This window comes from Dermacentor variabilis, chromosome 2 (genome assembly GCF_050947875.1).
Source record: "Dermacentor variabilis isolate Ectoservices chromosome 2, ASM5094787v1, whole genome shotgun sequence".
NCBI lineage: Eukaryota > Metazoa > Arthropoda > Arachnida > Ixodida > Ixodidae > Dermacentor > Dermacentor variabilis.
In genome coordinates this window covers 199,393,848-199,409,970 of record NC_134569.1, presented here as the reverse complement: position 1 = coordinate 199,409,970, position 16,123 = coordinate 199,393,848, and the positions used below count along the sequence as shown (strand labels likewise).

General features: G+C 44.9%; 1 non-coding gene across 1 annotated transcript; it reads right to left on the bottom strand.

Annotated features, from left to right (window-relative positions):
- Positions 1-14,365: 14,365 nt before the first annotated feature.
- On the bottom strand, positions 14,366-14,438 carry TRNAL-CAA (transfer RNA leucine (anticodon CAA)). The gene has a single exon. It is a non-coding gene; the product is annotated as a tRNA-Leu (tRNA).
- Positions 14,439-16,123: the final 1,685 nt, after the last annotated feature.

Here is a 16,123-nt window from a genome sequence, read left to right as displayed (position 1 = left end):
AGCCCAACTTCAGAAGGATCGACATCTGAGATGTGTTGTCTTTTCTAAGTTCTTGTTCGTCTTGAGTGCACTAAGCTTTTCCTTAAAGCCTAGCTTTTGCTGAAAACAGAATGAAGATTAATCACGAATGGAACATACGTGTTGGTGTTTACAACAGCACGCATTCCAAGCAAGTTTTGTTGTTTTCCTTATAATAATAATAATAATAATAATAATAATAATAATAATAATAATAATAATAATAATAATAATAATAATAATAATAATAATCCCGTTGATCGCACTTTGTTCTGTTTAATTTGGTATAATTAAAATGAAACATGACACATTTCCAGTAGCGTAACAGGCGACGGGGGGGGGGCAGTCAGTATAGGGAAAGGGGGCCTGCATGCGCGTTAGCCCAGGGCCCCCATTTTTCTGAATCCGGCCCTGCCCATTACTACTGTATATCGAGTTTGCACTTTTCTCATTGTTAATTCAACATCTTCATAAAACTGATCTACTTCCTCATCGTCGTGGCTGGATGTTGGAGCATAGGCTTCTACTACATTTAATCAATACTTCTTATTAAGTTTGATTACGACTACGGCTACCCTCTCATTAATGCTGTAGAATTCGTCAATGTTGCCCGCTTTGCTCTTATGAATTATGAATTCCATATTGCTTCTTACCAGAGAGACCTCTATAGCAGAGGACATGGCTGTTATTCAGCAACGTATAAGCCTCACCAATTCTTCCAACCTCACTAAGGCTGATGATATCCCAAACAATGTCTGATATTTCCTCGAACAGTACTGCTAAGCTAGCCTCACTCGACAGAGTTCGGCAATTAGAGGCTGACAGGGTCAGTTTCCATTGGCGGCCTGTTCGGACCCAGAGATTCTTAGCACCCTCTGCTGCAAAAGGAAGGTGTACAATCATTTTACTAGTGCACTTTACCAAGTGCTGACATATGGGGCAGAGACTTGGAGACTGACAAATAAGCTTGAGAACAAGTTAAGGACTGCGCGAAGAGCGATGGAACGAAGATTGCTAGGCATAACGTTAAGAGACAGAAAGAGAGCGGTTTGGATCAGAGAGCAAACCGGCATAGACGATATTCTAATTGACATCAAGAGAAAGAAATGGCACTGGGCAGGTCATGTAATGCGTAGAGTAGATAACCGTTGGACGATTAGGGTGACAGAATGGGTATCAAGAGAAGGGAAGCGCAGTAGAGGACGACATAAGACTAGGTGGTGCGACAAAATCGGTAAATTTGCGGGTGCTAGTTCGAATCGGCTGGCGCAGGACAGGGGTGATTGGAGATCGTGGGGAGATGCCTTCGTCCTGCAGTGGACATAAAATGGGCTGATGATGATCATGATCACCAAGTCCTGGAGTCCATACTATTTCAACGTCCGGGAATTGGGAATTTTGTTTGAGGAGTCGGTGGGCGAGGGAAGATATTCTGCCTCTCGCGTAGCTATATGACAAGCTGCCTGGGAGTCCGTAATACTTGTGACGTGCTCATTGGTGAGGCTAGAGGTGGTGGCCAAGGCGATGGCTGTCTCCTCCGCTTCGAGGGTGCTGGCAGTGCAGACTGTCATTGAGAGCACCTCGAACATTATGGTCGACAATGATGGCCGCCATGGCTGCTTTTTTTGGGGTACTGCACGGCATCTGTGTATAGTATGGTGGGGAGACTGCAATATCTTGTCTGGGGACTCCTTGCGCGAGCTCGGCGACGACCGGCATGATGTTTCGGGTGCATGCTTCTGGGGATAGGGGCTGCCTTGACATGCTCCCAGATGTTGGGAGCCAGATAGATGGCTTGTTCGTGGCATTTGCCATGTGTTGGGTAGCCTAGGCGCCTGGTCTTCCTGTTGGTGTCAGGGTTAGACGTTCTAGGTGGCTTGTGATGAGGCTGTCTATGATTTATCTTATTGTTTTAGACTCGTAGGGCTTCGAGCTTAAAGGCTTAATCCTATGAGAGCGATTTTGTGCGCGACGGCTTCGAGCGACAGATCGGGCCGTCGCTTGAACAGATCGCTTGCTCTCGTCGCTGAATCGCTCGGTTCTGGAAATCTAGAAATCGTCGCTCGTCGCCCGGAAGTGCTATGAGCGACTAGCCAATAGCAACTAGTGCTAGAGGTTGGTATATTAAATAGGCTTATTGGCAGTGGGTAGCTACTTATGATGCTATGAATGATTCATGACACCTTTTAAATGCAATACAAGTATAAATGGTAATATGAGGGGTTCTTGAACAAGTGGTCTGCTTCGATTGTATATGTAAGACAGCGAAGCCAGAACTGGATGTACATCACTCAAGTACTACCGATTGTCGCACGGAACGAGCAAACAACTGAATTTTTATAGTGCAAGGATAAGAACCTACTGCAAGACCTTCAGAAATATTTTATGCTGCTTTTTACAGTAAAACACATCAACTTAAATTAATAAAGCATGCGTCTCGCCAGTTACAACGCGTATTTGCTGCCCTCATACCGACAACCATGCTGACAACACTGAGGAGACGTCGCTCGAAGTCGTTGCTCGCATGGGGTACAACTTGTAGGCGACGAGAGAACGCGACAGCCATCTCGATCGCATCGCTTGTCGCTGTCTCGCGCAAGATCGCTTGCATGTGTGGCTGTTCCCGGTGGTAGATAGAGCGCTTGCTTATATGCTTTCCGCAGAAGTATGTCTAATTGATATTTCTCTTTGGGAGTGAGGGGTACGTATGGGGCAGCAAAGGCGATGTGGCTGATTATCAGGGCCTGGACGAGCTGTGTTATGTCGCCTTCTTTCAGTCCGTATTGTTTAGTGGTGATGCAGCTGTCCATTCGCATGATTTGAAAGGTGGTCTGCTGCCTCCGCCGTCCTGTTATATGTGGAGGCCGAGGATGCGGAAGGGGTTTACTGTGGGTATTTCTTTGCAGTCGAGGGTGAGTGTGATGTCGAGTAGGTATATTTGATTTGAGTTTTCTTCGCGATTTCTGTCAAGCGACTAATAGTTCCGGCTTCTTAGGGGAGCATCGGAGACCACTTGTTTTTGCATATTGCTGGACGACGTCGGCCGCTTGTTGGAGTGTGTCTTGTTTCTCTCCTTCGTAGCCAGTGGTGGTCCAGATAGTGAAATCACCGGTGTATATTGCATGCCTGATTCCTCCCAGGTAGCACACAAAGTCTTGAAAACGTCGTATTAAGGGATTCAACGTCTGAAACGGATTTTTGACCAAAATCGACGCATCAAAGACGTTCCAAACAAGATAGCTTAAAAACGAGGGGTGAATACGTTTTGATAACGTTGGAAGCCAGGCAGCTTAAAAACGAGGGGTGAATACGTTTTGAAAACGACTTCACATGACTCGCTCTCTCTCTTTATTATCAAACGTACCGGGTACATTTTCGACAGCGCCGTTTTAATTTTTGGCGGGAGAATTCCTCGCTTGTCAAACAGCACTCGTCGTGTCAATTGCTCCTCTATTCGACCTACATTAGAATGAGTGTGGCAAGAAAAAGAAATTCTTTAGTGGTGTTAACCTAACGGTCAAAAGAGACGAAGGATTGCAAATGAAGTTGGCATCCCAACAGGAAGTGTTTTGGGCCAGGAGGAAGTGAAGCGTGAGTACAGAAACATCGAAGCCGCCCTTACGGCAGTGGTAGTCGGCCGAGCATTCAGCAGGAAGAAAGATCTGTATGACTACCCGGTTCCTTCCAGTGTGTTTGGCATATCAAAGGTGTCATCACTAAATGTGACAATGAGCTCCTGGAAAATGAGCAGCGTCGCATGCAAATGCTTCAAAATTCTCGCTGGACAAGGCAGCTTTGCCGTGTTTCCTCTTATTCACAATGCAGGGATGTGAATACCTTACCGCTGAACAAATTGTGTTTTTACTGCTGAGGCACGAGGGCTGCACAGTTTTCGTGCGTACAAAGCTAACATATTGTGCCCAACGTTTGAATAGTGAAAACTGCGGTTTGGTTATAAACACTATAGCTTCATTTTATTTCCTCCTTGTGTAATATAAAGAGAACGCAGTGAACGTTTTCAGTATTCTGGCTTGTAGAAGTTCACAATGCTTTGCATAAGCACGTATGCAGGTAACCATTATATATATATATATATATATATATATAATGTGTGTATGTGTGTGTGCACTTGTTTACCTCCATAAGAAATTTTAGGTGATATCTTATGCATATGCAATACAGTAAGCATGCATTATTCATCAAATAACGCGCTTTCTCCTGGGACCCATGAACAACTTGGAGCTTGGCTCCAGAGCGCTAAATCATGAAAGTCACTTGCAGTATAAATAAAAGCATCGAGTTAATAAGCGACTTCACTTATGGTGCCAACGGAGGGACACATCGGTACAGTCGTTTCTAGTAACGGTGATTCGTAGGAAGTGTGGCAACGAATTCTATACTGTGAGCACAATGTACATAAAAAAATTTGCTGAAACCATCGTCGATGATTGTTAATGCAAGCAATTAGACTGAGCGAGCGAGCGAACAAAAGAACGCGAGAGAAAGCGAGCGAGAGAGAGAACGAAATAAAGTTAGCGTGAGAACGAACGAACGAACGAACGAACGCGCGAGCGTTTTCCTTGAAAATCAACAGTCCGGCGACCGACCACCGACGACTGCACTACGAAAACATCCGACGGAGAAGAGACAGAAAGCTATTCGCTTTATTTCTGAAACTCGTCGTTATAGGCTCGCCACGCTTGGGCGCAGAGTGCGGTGTGATCGCACTTATATAGAAGCGGCAATTGTTTTTTAACATGCTGTAACCACAATGACGCGGCACTGAAAGCGGAAAGCGCCCGAAATGAGAAAGGAAACTGAAAGGCCTTGCGGAACGCCCAGTGGCAACTTCCATCTCGCCACTCTTGCTGCAGGTGGAGTGGCGACAGAACAACGGAAGAGCGCGCGGCGTCTGGCTCTGCACAACATGATTCACGGGTCGAGAAGTACAAAAGCGCAATGCGCACGACACGCAAGACGCGCACACCGAGGCGCCACACCACGGCGCGTCAGCCTCTTTAGCGGCTTCTACAATATTCAACAACCCAACAACGCGATCCAACCTTGCGCGAGGTGGCCATACCGGCATGATACCGGCGTCAAATCATGTGACCAAGGTGGCCACGTGATTCGTGATGCCGGGCAGCCGGGCGAGCCGGGCATAGTCGCGTCACCGCACTCGCATTGCGTTGTGGTGTGTTTGCGGCTGTTCTGTATGTGCTGCCGCTGCCCTTTGCTATGTAAGTGTTGCAGTGTTTTGCTGTCAAGAAAACGATATTCTGTGATTAGTTTGGGTTGTGCGATATGTTTGTGTGGTTTTAATTTGGGAATCAGTAGTGTTCTCATTTGTCATGTGACCAAGGCGGCCACGTTATTCGTGAAGCCGGGCATAGTTGCGTTATCGCACTCGCATGGCACTATGGTCTGTTTGCGACTGTTCTGAATGTGCTGCCGCTGCCCTTTGTCATGTAAGTGTTGCAGTGTTTTCCTGTCAAGAAAACGACATTCTGTGATTAGTTTGGGTTGTGCTATCTGTTTGTGTAGTTTGAATTTGGAAATCAGTAGTGTTTTCAATTGGAGGGCGCCGAGTGGAGGGCACTAATCAGCTCTTCAAGTTCATTGTCATGTTATGTGAGGCGCCTTTTCACTGACGCTGTAATTAAGGCGTTAAGGGCAGTATAAGGACGAAAGTTAGAGGGACGAAATCGTGCCTGTGTGTCCCTAGCGTCGGGATTGGCCGCTATGCGTGATCCTAACAAGAAAGCATTTTGCAGAATGCGAAGAAAGGCGGCGAAATTGCTGTCTGTGCGCACCTTGCCGATCTCCGCAATAGAGCCGTCATCGTGGTATTTTAGTCTCCCGATTAGCAAGAGTGTTGCAGACAAGAGAACTGGTTCAAACAGGCTTTTCTTTAATGATTCAGTACTAGTACGGTATCCCAAAAGGTGAGGTCAAGTGCTCGCCCTATTTTCTTCCCTCGCGCTACAGCGCACTGACAGAATTTTGCGTGCACCATATATACCGTGTTTTTTTCGTTTACGCTTCAGGTTCTCGATTGTGTTTTCGCCCCCTTTACCCACGTGAGTGGTATTTCATGGTCTTACGGGGTACCACGTGTGTCCATATATTGTGTCCAATATATGAAACGGCCAAATTCGATTTTATTTGACGCCTCAAATGGTAGCAATGTACTGAGTCCCTTGTAGCTTTGTGCTTGTTATCAATTTTACTACTTGGCGAATGGATACAGCATGTACGCTGCATAACTCGCTTGTGGATACTGCGTACATGAGTCGAGTATGCCCTTGGTATAAAATAACTTGTATGCTTTAGGTAGTACGATTGTTTGCAGTTTGGGACATGTGTCGGAATGTACGCTGTGCGCCTTTCGCGCTTTACCTAGTCAGCGGCCTGCCGAGTTCGTGCGGGTGCCACGTGTGCGCATGGAGTTTGCGAAGCGCTCGCGCGGTATTCTTTTAACGCGACAGCGTTAAGGAGCTCGTGTCGCAGAAAAGCCGGTGTCGTCGGCGTCGGCGGCGTTGGCTGTGAGCGATAAATCCCAGCAGGCACTTCATGAATCAAAAACAACTTGCAAGATGGGCTGGGAATCGAACCAGGGTCTCCGGAGTGTGAGACGGAGACGTTACCACTGAGCCACGAGTTTTTTTTTCCTTATTTCCAATGTGACAACACAAAACAAAGAAACCAACACAAAAATGTTAAAAGCGGCAACCAGTAGCTTGTTGACGCGACATTGCTAAAAACGTTTTAATGACACTAGGTCATTAAGTACAGGATACCATGTTGGCTGTTCGTCCTGGGACTGGTACACATCTCGGATATAGGCAATGCTTTCAATGAAGTTTTCTCTTACCGATCTTACAATAGGATCTGCATGTCTGACAGCGATTCTTGTTTTCCACATGCTATGCATGCTTAATACCATGAACATGTCATAGGGCACACCCCCGTCATTGTTAACCGCAAGAAAGTTAATTGCATATGGTGTAAGGGGCAAATCTTCTTTCAGCGTTCTCTGGAGGACGTCCCAATGAAAAATTGAATCTAAACAGTCTAGGAATATATGTGTTACTGTTTCTGGCTTGCGGCATAAAATGCAATCAACTGACCCGGGAAGAAAAAAGCCCTTTTCCTGCAGCCAGGGTTTGACTGGGAGCGTGCCACTATGGAGTTGAAAAAAGAAAGTTTTCACAGACGACCGAACCGGCATTTTTTTAACTCTCTTTAAAACATCCTTATCCGGACCGACAGAAAAAATGGCTCGATATAAAGGTACTGGAAGCATCACGTCACGGAAATCTTTGTACAATTGTTTCTTTGATACTATAATGATATAATCAAAAGAGAAACGTACTCGAAGAATCTTGAAGGCACTTACAACTTCGCGTAGATACCCGCACAAGCCGCTTCCAGTAACGCCACAGGATGACACAATAAACTCGGGGAGAGCATTCTGCAGTCTCACTTGAAGCACTGCTCGCAAAAATGGGTCATGCTGGTCCCGCAAGAAAATAAACCTTGAGACAATCTGCCTCAGAAAAATATGAGCTAAGCCAAGCCCTCCTGCTTTCAGTGAGTGAAATAAGTTGAGACGACTTGTGCGTTCCCATGTTGAATTCCATACAAACGATGCAAGAATTCTATGCAATTTCTGCGCACTAGTTCGTGACATAGCGAGCACCTGCAACACATACCAAATTCGCGCAACAAGGAACGTATTGCAAATAGTTGATCTGGTAAATATGGATAAAATTTTCCCGCCCCATTTCGTAGTTTTCTGGCGCATTCTCTCAGCTTCTTCTCTCCAGTATTCTGTAGGCTCATCATACCAGTTTAAAGGTGCTCCTAGATATTTTGTAGGAGAGACTGTCCACTGTAAATTTTCAAAGACATTGGGCTTCTCATCCCAGCTGCCATGCCAAAAACCGGCGCACTTCTCCCAGTTAACAGCGCTTCAGACATTTTGCAATACGTTCGAGCTTGTTTAACAGTTTCACGGACACTTTCTTTATCCCCACAAAAGACGGCTACATCATCCGCATACGAGAGAATTTTGACTTCACTGCCCATTAAACGGAAACCGCGTATTTTCTCATTGTGTATAACTTTTAAGCAAAAAGGCTCCAAGTAAATTGCGAAGAGAAGTGACGCAGCTGGGCATCCTTGTTTTATGCTTCTACATAAGTTAATATTACCAGAGAGTTGTTTATTCACTAATAAGTTAGTGCTACACCCTTCGTAAGACAGTTTTAAGCCTTCTAATATAATGTTTCCAACATTCACGTGCTCTAGAATAGAAAAGAGCACACTGTGCACAACACGGTCGAAGGCCTTCTCCATGTCTAGTTGCATCATAGCAACTCTTCCTTCCCAGGCATCGCAACACTCCAGAATACTTCTTGCCACATGTATGTTATTAAGTATCGAGCGGCCTCTTATGCCACAAGTTTGGTGTGGGCCTACTATTGATGTCATCACTGATTGCAACCTTCTTGCTAGTTCGATGCTTCAAAGCGGTACAAAAGCGCCTCTAGTGAACGCGGTGTTGCCTTAGAAACGAGCTGTTTCTAAGGCTCAGGCGTGCGTCGCTTGCTCAGGCGCATATTTCGTTGTCGCGCCGAACGCTGCGTTGCTCGACGCTCACCGCGTCCGATGCGGGGCGCGTAGTCGCTGCGCCGTAGCCCATTGTCTTACACCCCTTGGCGGGTCGACGGGAACGCTGTCGCGTTCCACTCTTGAAGGCGAAGCTTAAGCGTCCTCCAATTTTTTTTTATGTGTGTTCTGTTCGCGCGTTTCGCACAACAGGGCATGCCGCAGTTCTTTGTCCTTGTGCAACACATTTTCTTAGCGTACGTCTGTGCATTATTTGATACCGGTTTCACACGGGGGTCTTTTAGCCGCTATACAGTCCGTTACAAATCGAATTTCTCGGTCGTGATTCAAGCTACGATAGTGAGCCAGTCGCATCGATAATTTCGATCCGGATCGGGCTTGATCGCGATCGAGAGTGGTCGTGTGACACCGGTTTTACACATGGCTCCCACATAGGGAACACTTTAAGTTCAATGCTACTGAGTGAAGAGCAAGTGCATATATATGCCAGTGGTGGTATGTGGGCAAGTCTTTCTGGTGAAGCCAATACTTGTGCATTCAAAACATTTCAACTACCAGCGTAGTGCATCAGTGTGTCTGCTTCGGCGAAATGGAGCACCAGTGCAGATATCTGAGCATACCTGTCCAGGGCAACAAGTGTGTCTACATTGAAACCACTACCAGCATGTGTGGCAGTTCTATTTCCAGCGGGACTGCAGAATAATCAATTAATCAGTAGGGTGCTCTCAAGCTGTTTATCTATGAAGCTCTGCTTGGACTGTGTGCCAAATATTTTTGGACGTGAAAGTGGGGATGAATTGGTAAACATCAGTGGAACTGCGCCTGGACTTTGTGGCAAATGTTTTTGGATGTGAAAGTGTGGGTGAACTGGCGAAGAATTTGCTCTGGGCTACATGTGTTAAACGTTTTTCTCATTCAGAGTGCTCTTTTTTTCTTTAGGAGACTGGAGATGTGCGCAAAGTGTGATATGTCAGTGTGCTAATTAATGTATTTGCTGGTTTGCAAATTATTCGTTGCAACTTTATTTTTGCCAGAGAGGTTCAACTTTGCCTCCTGTACAGGGCTTTTTAGATTAAACACTTACTATATATTATGACCATTGCTTCCTTTGTTACACAAATGCAGCTTCCAGTGCATTCCAGTTTATTTCCATGTTTATGTAAGTTACTAATATGAGGCGTGCATATTCATTTCTCACGTTCTGGAGTGGCAAGATGCAGCATTACTGTCTCATCGTTCGTTGTACTACAGTAGTGTTCACTTGTTACACTGAATCCCCCGTTTAAGTATTCTGTACTAATTTCACTTTATTGCTTTTTTGTTGTATGGTTATTTTTCTCGCCATTACCTTCTTTGATATATCCTAAAGGCAATATTTCCAATTTTGCATTGTTCCCATTTTTTTTATTTCTGTCACAGGATTGTTTTATGATGGTATGCGGTGGTATTTCTTTTTGTGCTCTTTTCAAGCTTCTAGCTGATTGGTAACATTGCTTGGAGGCAGTTACCATCCGATTCATACTCTCGCATTTTTCAGTCTACTTCTTCCATTCGCTCCGATGTCACTTCTGCATAACTCTAGTCCATCTAATAGCACGTGCTCTTTACTATGATAAATGAGAAACTTTAGTACACTCCAGGTTTTTCTGTTCATTTTTGTATGTGTACTTGGAATTTTGTTTATGTGCAGTGAATGTTCACTTTAGAGTTCATTACGAATCCTTTCTGCAACTTTCGTCATTGTTGATGTACTTTTACTTCTATTTGCATTTCTCACACAGTTTGTTCGAACCTTGCATAAGCATTACATTTTAATAAAGTGTTTTAGCTTGGTCACAATGTTCTCATTTCACGCACTCTTGGCATGAAGGACTTGGCCTGGCCGCCTGCCATGACGTGACCATTTGTTATTTGCAGGATGTCATTCCCATTTTGGTTGTAAGCATCGTAGCTTACTAAAGGCGGTATTAAGGATTCATTATTCCTAACAGGCTGATTTTCGTGCGACTTGGTAGAGGATGCGCCGGCCATGCGGGGAACAGTGCTTGGCACTGCGCCATGGCTCTTACAGTCAACACCGATGCTTCTACTCATCTGGGGTGCGATTGGAGATCATTGTTCGAAACGCCCGATCAGTTTCACCTCACGCGATTGGCCTAGGCCGTGCCGACGGGTGCGGCTGACGACGTCTGCGCGGCATAGGCCAGTCGCGTGAGGCGAAACTAAACGCGTGTTTTGAACAACGATGTCTGATCGCGCCCGTCACCCGCCTTTCAAACCTTTCAAGACCACTTCTAGACCAGCTTTTTTATAACGTCTTAAAAACGTTTAGAAATTGGTTACGAATAGTTTTGGCAAAGGGATTACTTGTGTCTTTCCCAATCCTATTTCTAGACCAGCTTTTCGAATACGTCTTGCAGACCTGTTCTAGATCGTCTCAAGAAAGTAATTAAGCCGGACATTAGCAGAGATATACGACGTTTTCCCGCCGAAGTTCTCTCATTCGTGTCTTCTTTAACCCGTTTTTATCGTCTTGGATAAACGCTACGAAAACGTTACGTATCTCTTTTGTGCTACCTGGGACTGCATTGAGTTTGTCAGGTAATTTCATCATAGTATTGTTCAAAAGGGTGGGCGATAGAACAGCACCTTATGGAGTACTTAGAGAAACCCTGCAGTTCAGAGCCAGGACTTGAGCAGGTGCCTTGGGGCATCTCATCAGATGCCTTGGGCCCTTTCTTGAGCACAGAGGTGGCACGGGCAGAAAGGGAAGCACTCCCAGGAACGTCCGAAGTGACTGGGGCGCTTTCTTGGGTAGCCTAAACAGAATGCGACGCCACCTTGGTTTCAGCCGCCGTGCGACAGAAAGACCGCAACTCAAGACTCGACAACCGCTACTTTTTTCCTCGAAATTTTTCAAGCGGAGCTTTATATGGCTAGGCGAAACGAGAATGCGTCTGCCTGCGCCTGCGTACAGAAATATGTCATTATAAGCAATGACTCGAGCGTCGTCGTCCTCGTGCACAGCTAGCTCGTTGACGCCCTCGGGGCAACCGCGAACGCGCTCGGGCCACTGCTCCCGCGTTCGTGGTCGTCTTCTACAGCTGGGCTATATATTGACACGTGTACTTGTCTTTATCGGGCGACACGTTTCACCGCCTAACAAATGTTATCGCACGGCGCAGGACGCGCCTGAATGTATCGGAAGTTTCTGGAATGTTATCGATGGTTCTATCCGCCGTCTGTGACCGAACCATGTGAAAACTGATTGCATGTGTGCGCGACGCGAATAATGTATAACTTTGTGCAAGACACGCGGGTCCCAGCGATTAGTCTGGAACATTCGACGATTGATGTGTAAAAGCCGACGCGCTTGACCGCCGATCGTGTTCGCCACTGTCGCCATTCTTTGAGTGTATTTTTGAGGGCACAAGTTCGCCCAATAAAACGCTTGTTTCGTTAATCACAGTTTTGCTACCTTCTTAACCGTCACTACCACGTGACATCTGGTGGAGGTGCATTACGTTCATGTACCGGGCGCCCCCGACAAGCCGTAATCCAAGCCCGGACCGGAAAGACAACAACAACGTCGTCCCGGAACATCAAGCAAGCCGCCGGCTACAGCAGCTGCCCCCGAAACACGGTCTTCTACCAGATACGACCAAGAAGACAGTCCAAGAAGATAATCCAGAAACGACCAAGAAGACATCCCCAATGGCAGCCGCAGCGGCCCCAATAATTCTTCAGCAGCCCAGGGAACCACCGACGTTCCGCGGTTCCACATTTGAGGACCCGGAAAGCTGGCTGGAGACGTATGAGAGGATCGCTACGTTTAACAGCTGGGAGAGCGACGGCAAGCTGCGACATGTCTACTTTGCCTTAGAAGACGCCACCAGGACGTGGTTTGAGAACCGGAAGTCGACCTTTACAACCTGGGACCTGTATGTTCCGTAGCGGCTTCCTGCGCACCTTTACGAACGTCGTGCGCAAGGAAAGGGCCGAAGCCATGCTGGACGCCCGAGTGCAGCTACCTAACGAGAACGGAGCCATATTCACGGAAGAAAAGAACCGTCTGTTCCGCCACGCCAACCCGGATACGCCCGAGGAGAAGAAAGTCCGCCTTCTCATGCGGGTTCCCACGAAACACGCAAGCAGCTATTTTATGTCTAAAAGATGTCTTGAACGGCTAATTCAAAAGCCTAGTAGCTGTCTTGATCAAGACATTTTGTAGCCATGGACGTCTAGAAGTACTTCAGTAAGCCCTGCTAACGTTACGCTAAAGGTTGGCTAATGGACAGCTTGACAAGAACAACCGAAGACTTTTATATGACATTCCCTTAAATTTTGCGGCAGCTGTTACAGTAACACGACGTTTGCCCACAGTTACAATTTATTTTAAACGAGGCATGGACATCAGAAAAAAAAGTTTATATTGTCGGATAGAGTGATGCACAGGTAGTTTTTCCAGATGTGAACCATGGGAATAGTGTAGTACAGCCTCATTGGTCAATTAGTGCTTTTTAATTAGACCAATCAATTGAATGCCGCCTGTCAGAATTATTTTGCAAATAAAACAAGATCTGTATTGTATGCTGATATAATTCCAATGTTCACCCATTGACCTAAACAAGAACATCTCTGCATGAAACACGTCATTATTGACAAAACTTCGCCCTGCTGGGTCTCGACCAAAATGAAATAGTTTCTAGCAAAGAAAAATTTTGTCAGTGATGCTGCAGTTCAGGCAAAAATTACATCCTGGTTTCAGCTACAGGGGGCACAATAGCCTTACACCAGTATACGAAACAGAACACTGTGCTGCAATGAATTGTTAAGAAATAAAGGATAGTACACATCTAGAAAAACACTTTGCGAACCACTCTAACTAGCAATACAAATATATTTTTTCTGATGTTCATGCTTCATTTAAAAGTAAATTGTAACTTACTTTGTGGGTGCCTCTCGTAAGGTAATGCCACATGCTTGCACAGCATCACGCAGAAATAATGGCCAGTTCTTCAGCATACCATCCATTAGCGAATTCCTTGTACGTTGCATGTGACCAGAACTGAAAGATAAATCATAATATGCTGTTATTTTTTTCATAAACTGTACGATGAGCTTTTCATGCATAAAAGATGATTGCAAGCGAAAATGCAGCAAGACATCAACTTCACACCATGTCACATACCCATACTTTATTACCTAATAAATTAGAAAAAGATGCAGAAAGTGTAATTAACAAGAGTGACAAAAAGCAGCAAAGGTGACCATGAATAAATCTTGAAGATGATTGCCGCCGCTGTCAGAGTAGGCCAGCCTTCGTAGGAGAGCACTTGCTGCCCACAAAAGCTTGCTGTCACAGGCCACGCGTGACGGTTCTTGTAGACATATGCAAGCAATACCTGCACAGAAGAGGAAGAGAAAGGCGAGGGAGGAAATGGGAATGTTGAAATTGGAACTTCAATTAGCAATATGTGCTAAGTAAGAAGTTTGGCTCACATAAAAAATAAATTTAAGCACTCCTTTCTCTTAAATTACAGGTATCTTAAGGTATGTATGCGATGATGTTTAAAATGACTGGTATATTTCCTATCATAAGAAGCCAACAAACACTGACACCAAGGACAACATACGGGAAATTACTTGTGCTTAATAAATGAAATAAAAAAACGATAAATTAATAGAAATTAAAGTGGATGAAAAAACACCTTGCCGCAGGTGGTGAACGATCCCACAACCTTCGCATTTTGCGTGCGATGCTCTACCAATTGAGCTACCGCGGCGCCGTTTCCCCATCCACTTTCTTGGGTATTTATGTGTCCTAGTAGAACCCTGGCAGTGTTAGCCAGCGCCACAACTCTGAGACCTTGTTCCTGGCGTATAGTCATTAAGTTGCATAGCAGAGTCAAAGTCAGCCTTTAAATTATTATATGGCGTTTTGTGACTAAAAAGCCACTTATCAACCTGTCAAACAAGTCTGAGAAGCTTCCTGCAAAATATAATTAGTTTAAAACAGTAATTCACTCTGCAGGTAAATGATGTACTAAATTAATTAAAAAGTTAAGTAGTGTTTTATATTGTTGAACTAAAAGGAAGTTTGGCATTTTGCGCAGCGTAGCTGTTGCTTTTCTTTCAAACTTAAACATGACCCAGTACAGAGTAAGCAGGTAGCATGCAAAGGAGGACTGGTGATAAAGTAGTGTTACAAAGCAACACTCCTAGCTGGATCAATCAGTTTTGTTGATATATTTTCATGTGACCCTAATTGGCTTAGGGCAAATACCTCACACAAATGATGCAACACCTTGGATGATGCGTCATACAAAATTGAAAGTATCTCATGATGTGATCAAACGATAACGTTTCCCACTGTCTTGGAAGTATTAACATGCTGTTAGCGCGAGAAAGTGCAAAGTGATTCGTATAGGTGGCAAATTTATCAGTGCATCTATAGCCACATGTAATTCTGAGCATCTATGTTGACTTGCAATTGAGAAGCCGTTGCACACAAAAAGGTGTATTCAAGTAATGGTCCATGCTGAATAATTGCCCACCTAGTGAAAAGGCAAATGTGGCAGGCTAATGGGTCAGGGCAAATAGATTGCTATATTCTGATAACACCTCCAATGATATTATTGAAATAGGTGATTAAAAACAGCACAAGTAAAATTGCAGTTATGACAAAATTTTAAAAGCACCTCTGCAAACTGCTGGAACCCTCAGCGTCATGTCTGTTCTACACGCACATATGTAGCAGCGCAATCTATGTCTCAGACGCCGGCACCTCCACACATCACTTTGTGATCTCCTCACAATAACGTTAAAAAACAGTCTGGCACAAGCTACCTGATGTGATTCATGTTGCAAGCGCCAGCCAAGTGCTGATGGTGGTAGAGCGAAATGGAAGTTTGTCCTTGTATGGAAGCCTCGGCCCATGTTCTATAAATTCTAGCGGCAAAGCACACCTTTTACAGCACATATAAATCTTAAATTAGACTACTTGCTGATGCTGTACAGTAAATTCCTGTAAAGAAACTAAATCACACTGAAAACGTTTAGAATACCAAACTAATCAAATACTGGCTTGAATACATTTGTGCATTAGGGAAGCAAGGTGTAATGTACACTGTTGTAGCAAATTTTTACTCATGTATGGAATACTTGTATGACACAGCAGAGTTAATTTTTGAGTTCTTACATAGCAATGACTACCTACAGGTACATTCTGTAAGGCTTAGGGAAACTAATTATTAGTAGAACTGTGTATGCACACTGGCACTGAGAAATTGGTTATAATAGTGGGCGCTTATAACGGACCAGTGCAAGAAAATGCCCGTTTGTGAGACACCAACTAGCTATTTTACCACGAAGCGCTCCCTGGCCTTAACTCATATAAAAAGCACTGGGAGGACCAGAGAGTGTACAGTTTATGGGCTTACCCTGATCATGATGAGGTCCCGTCATCCAG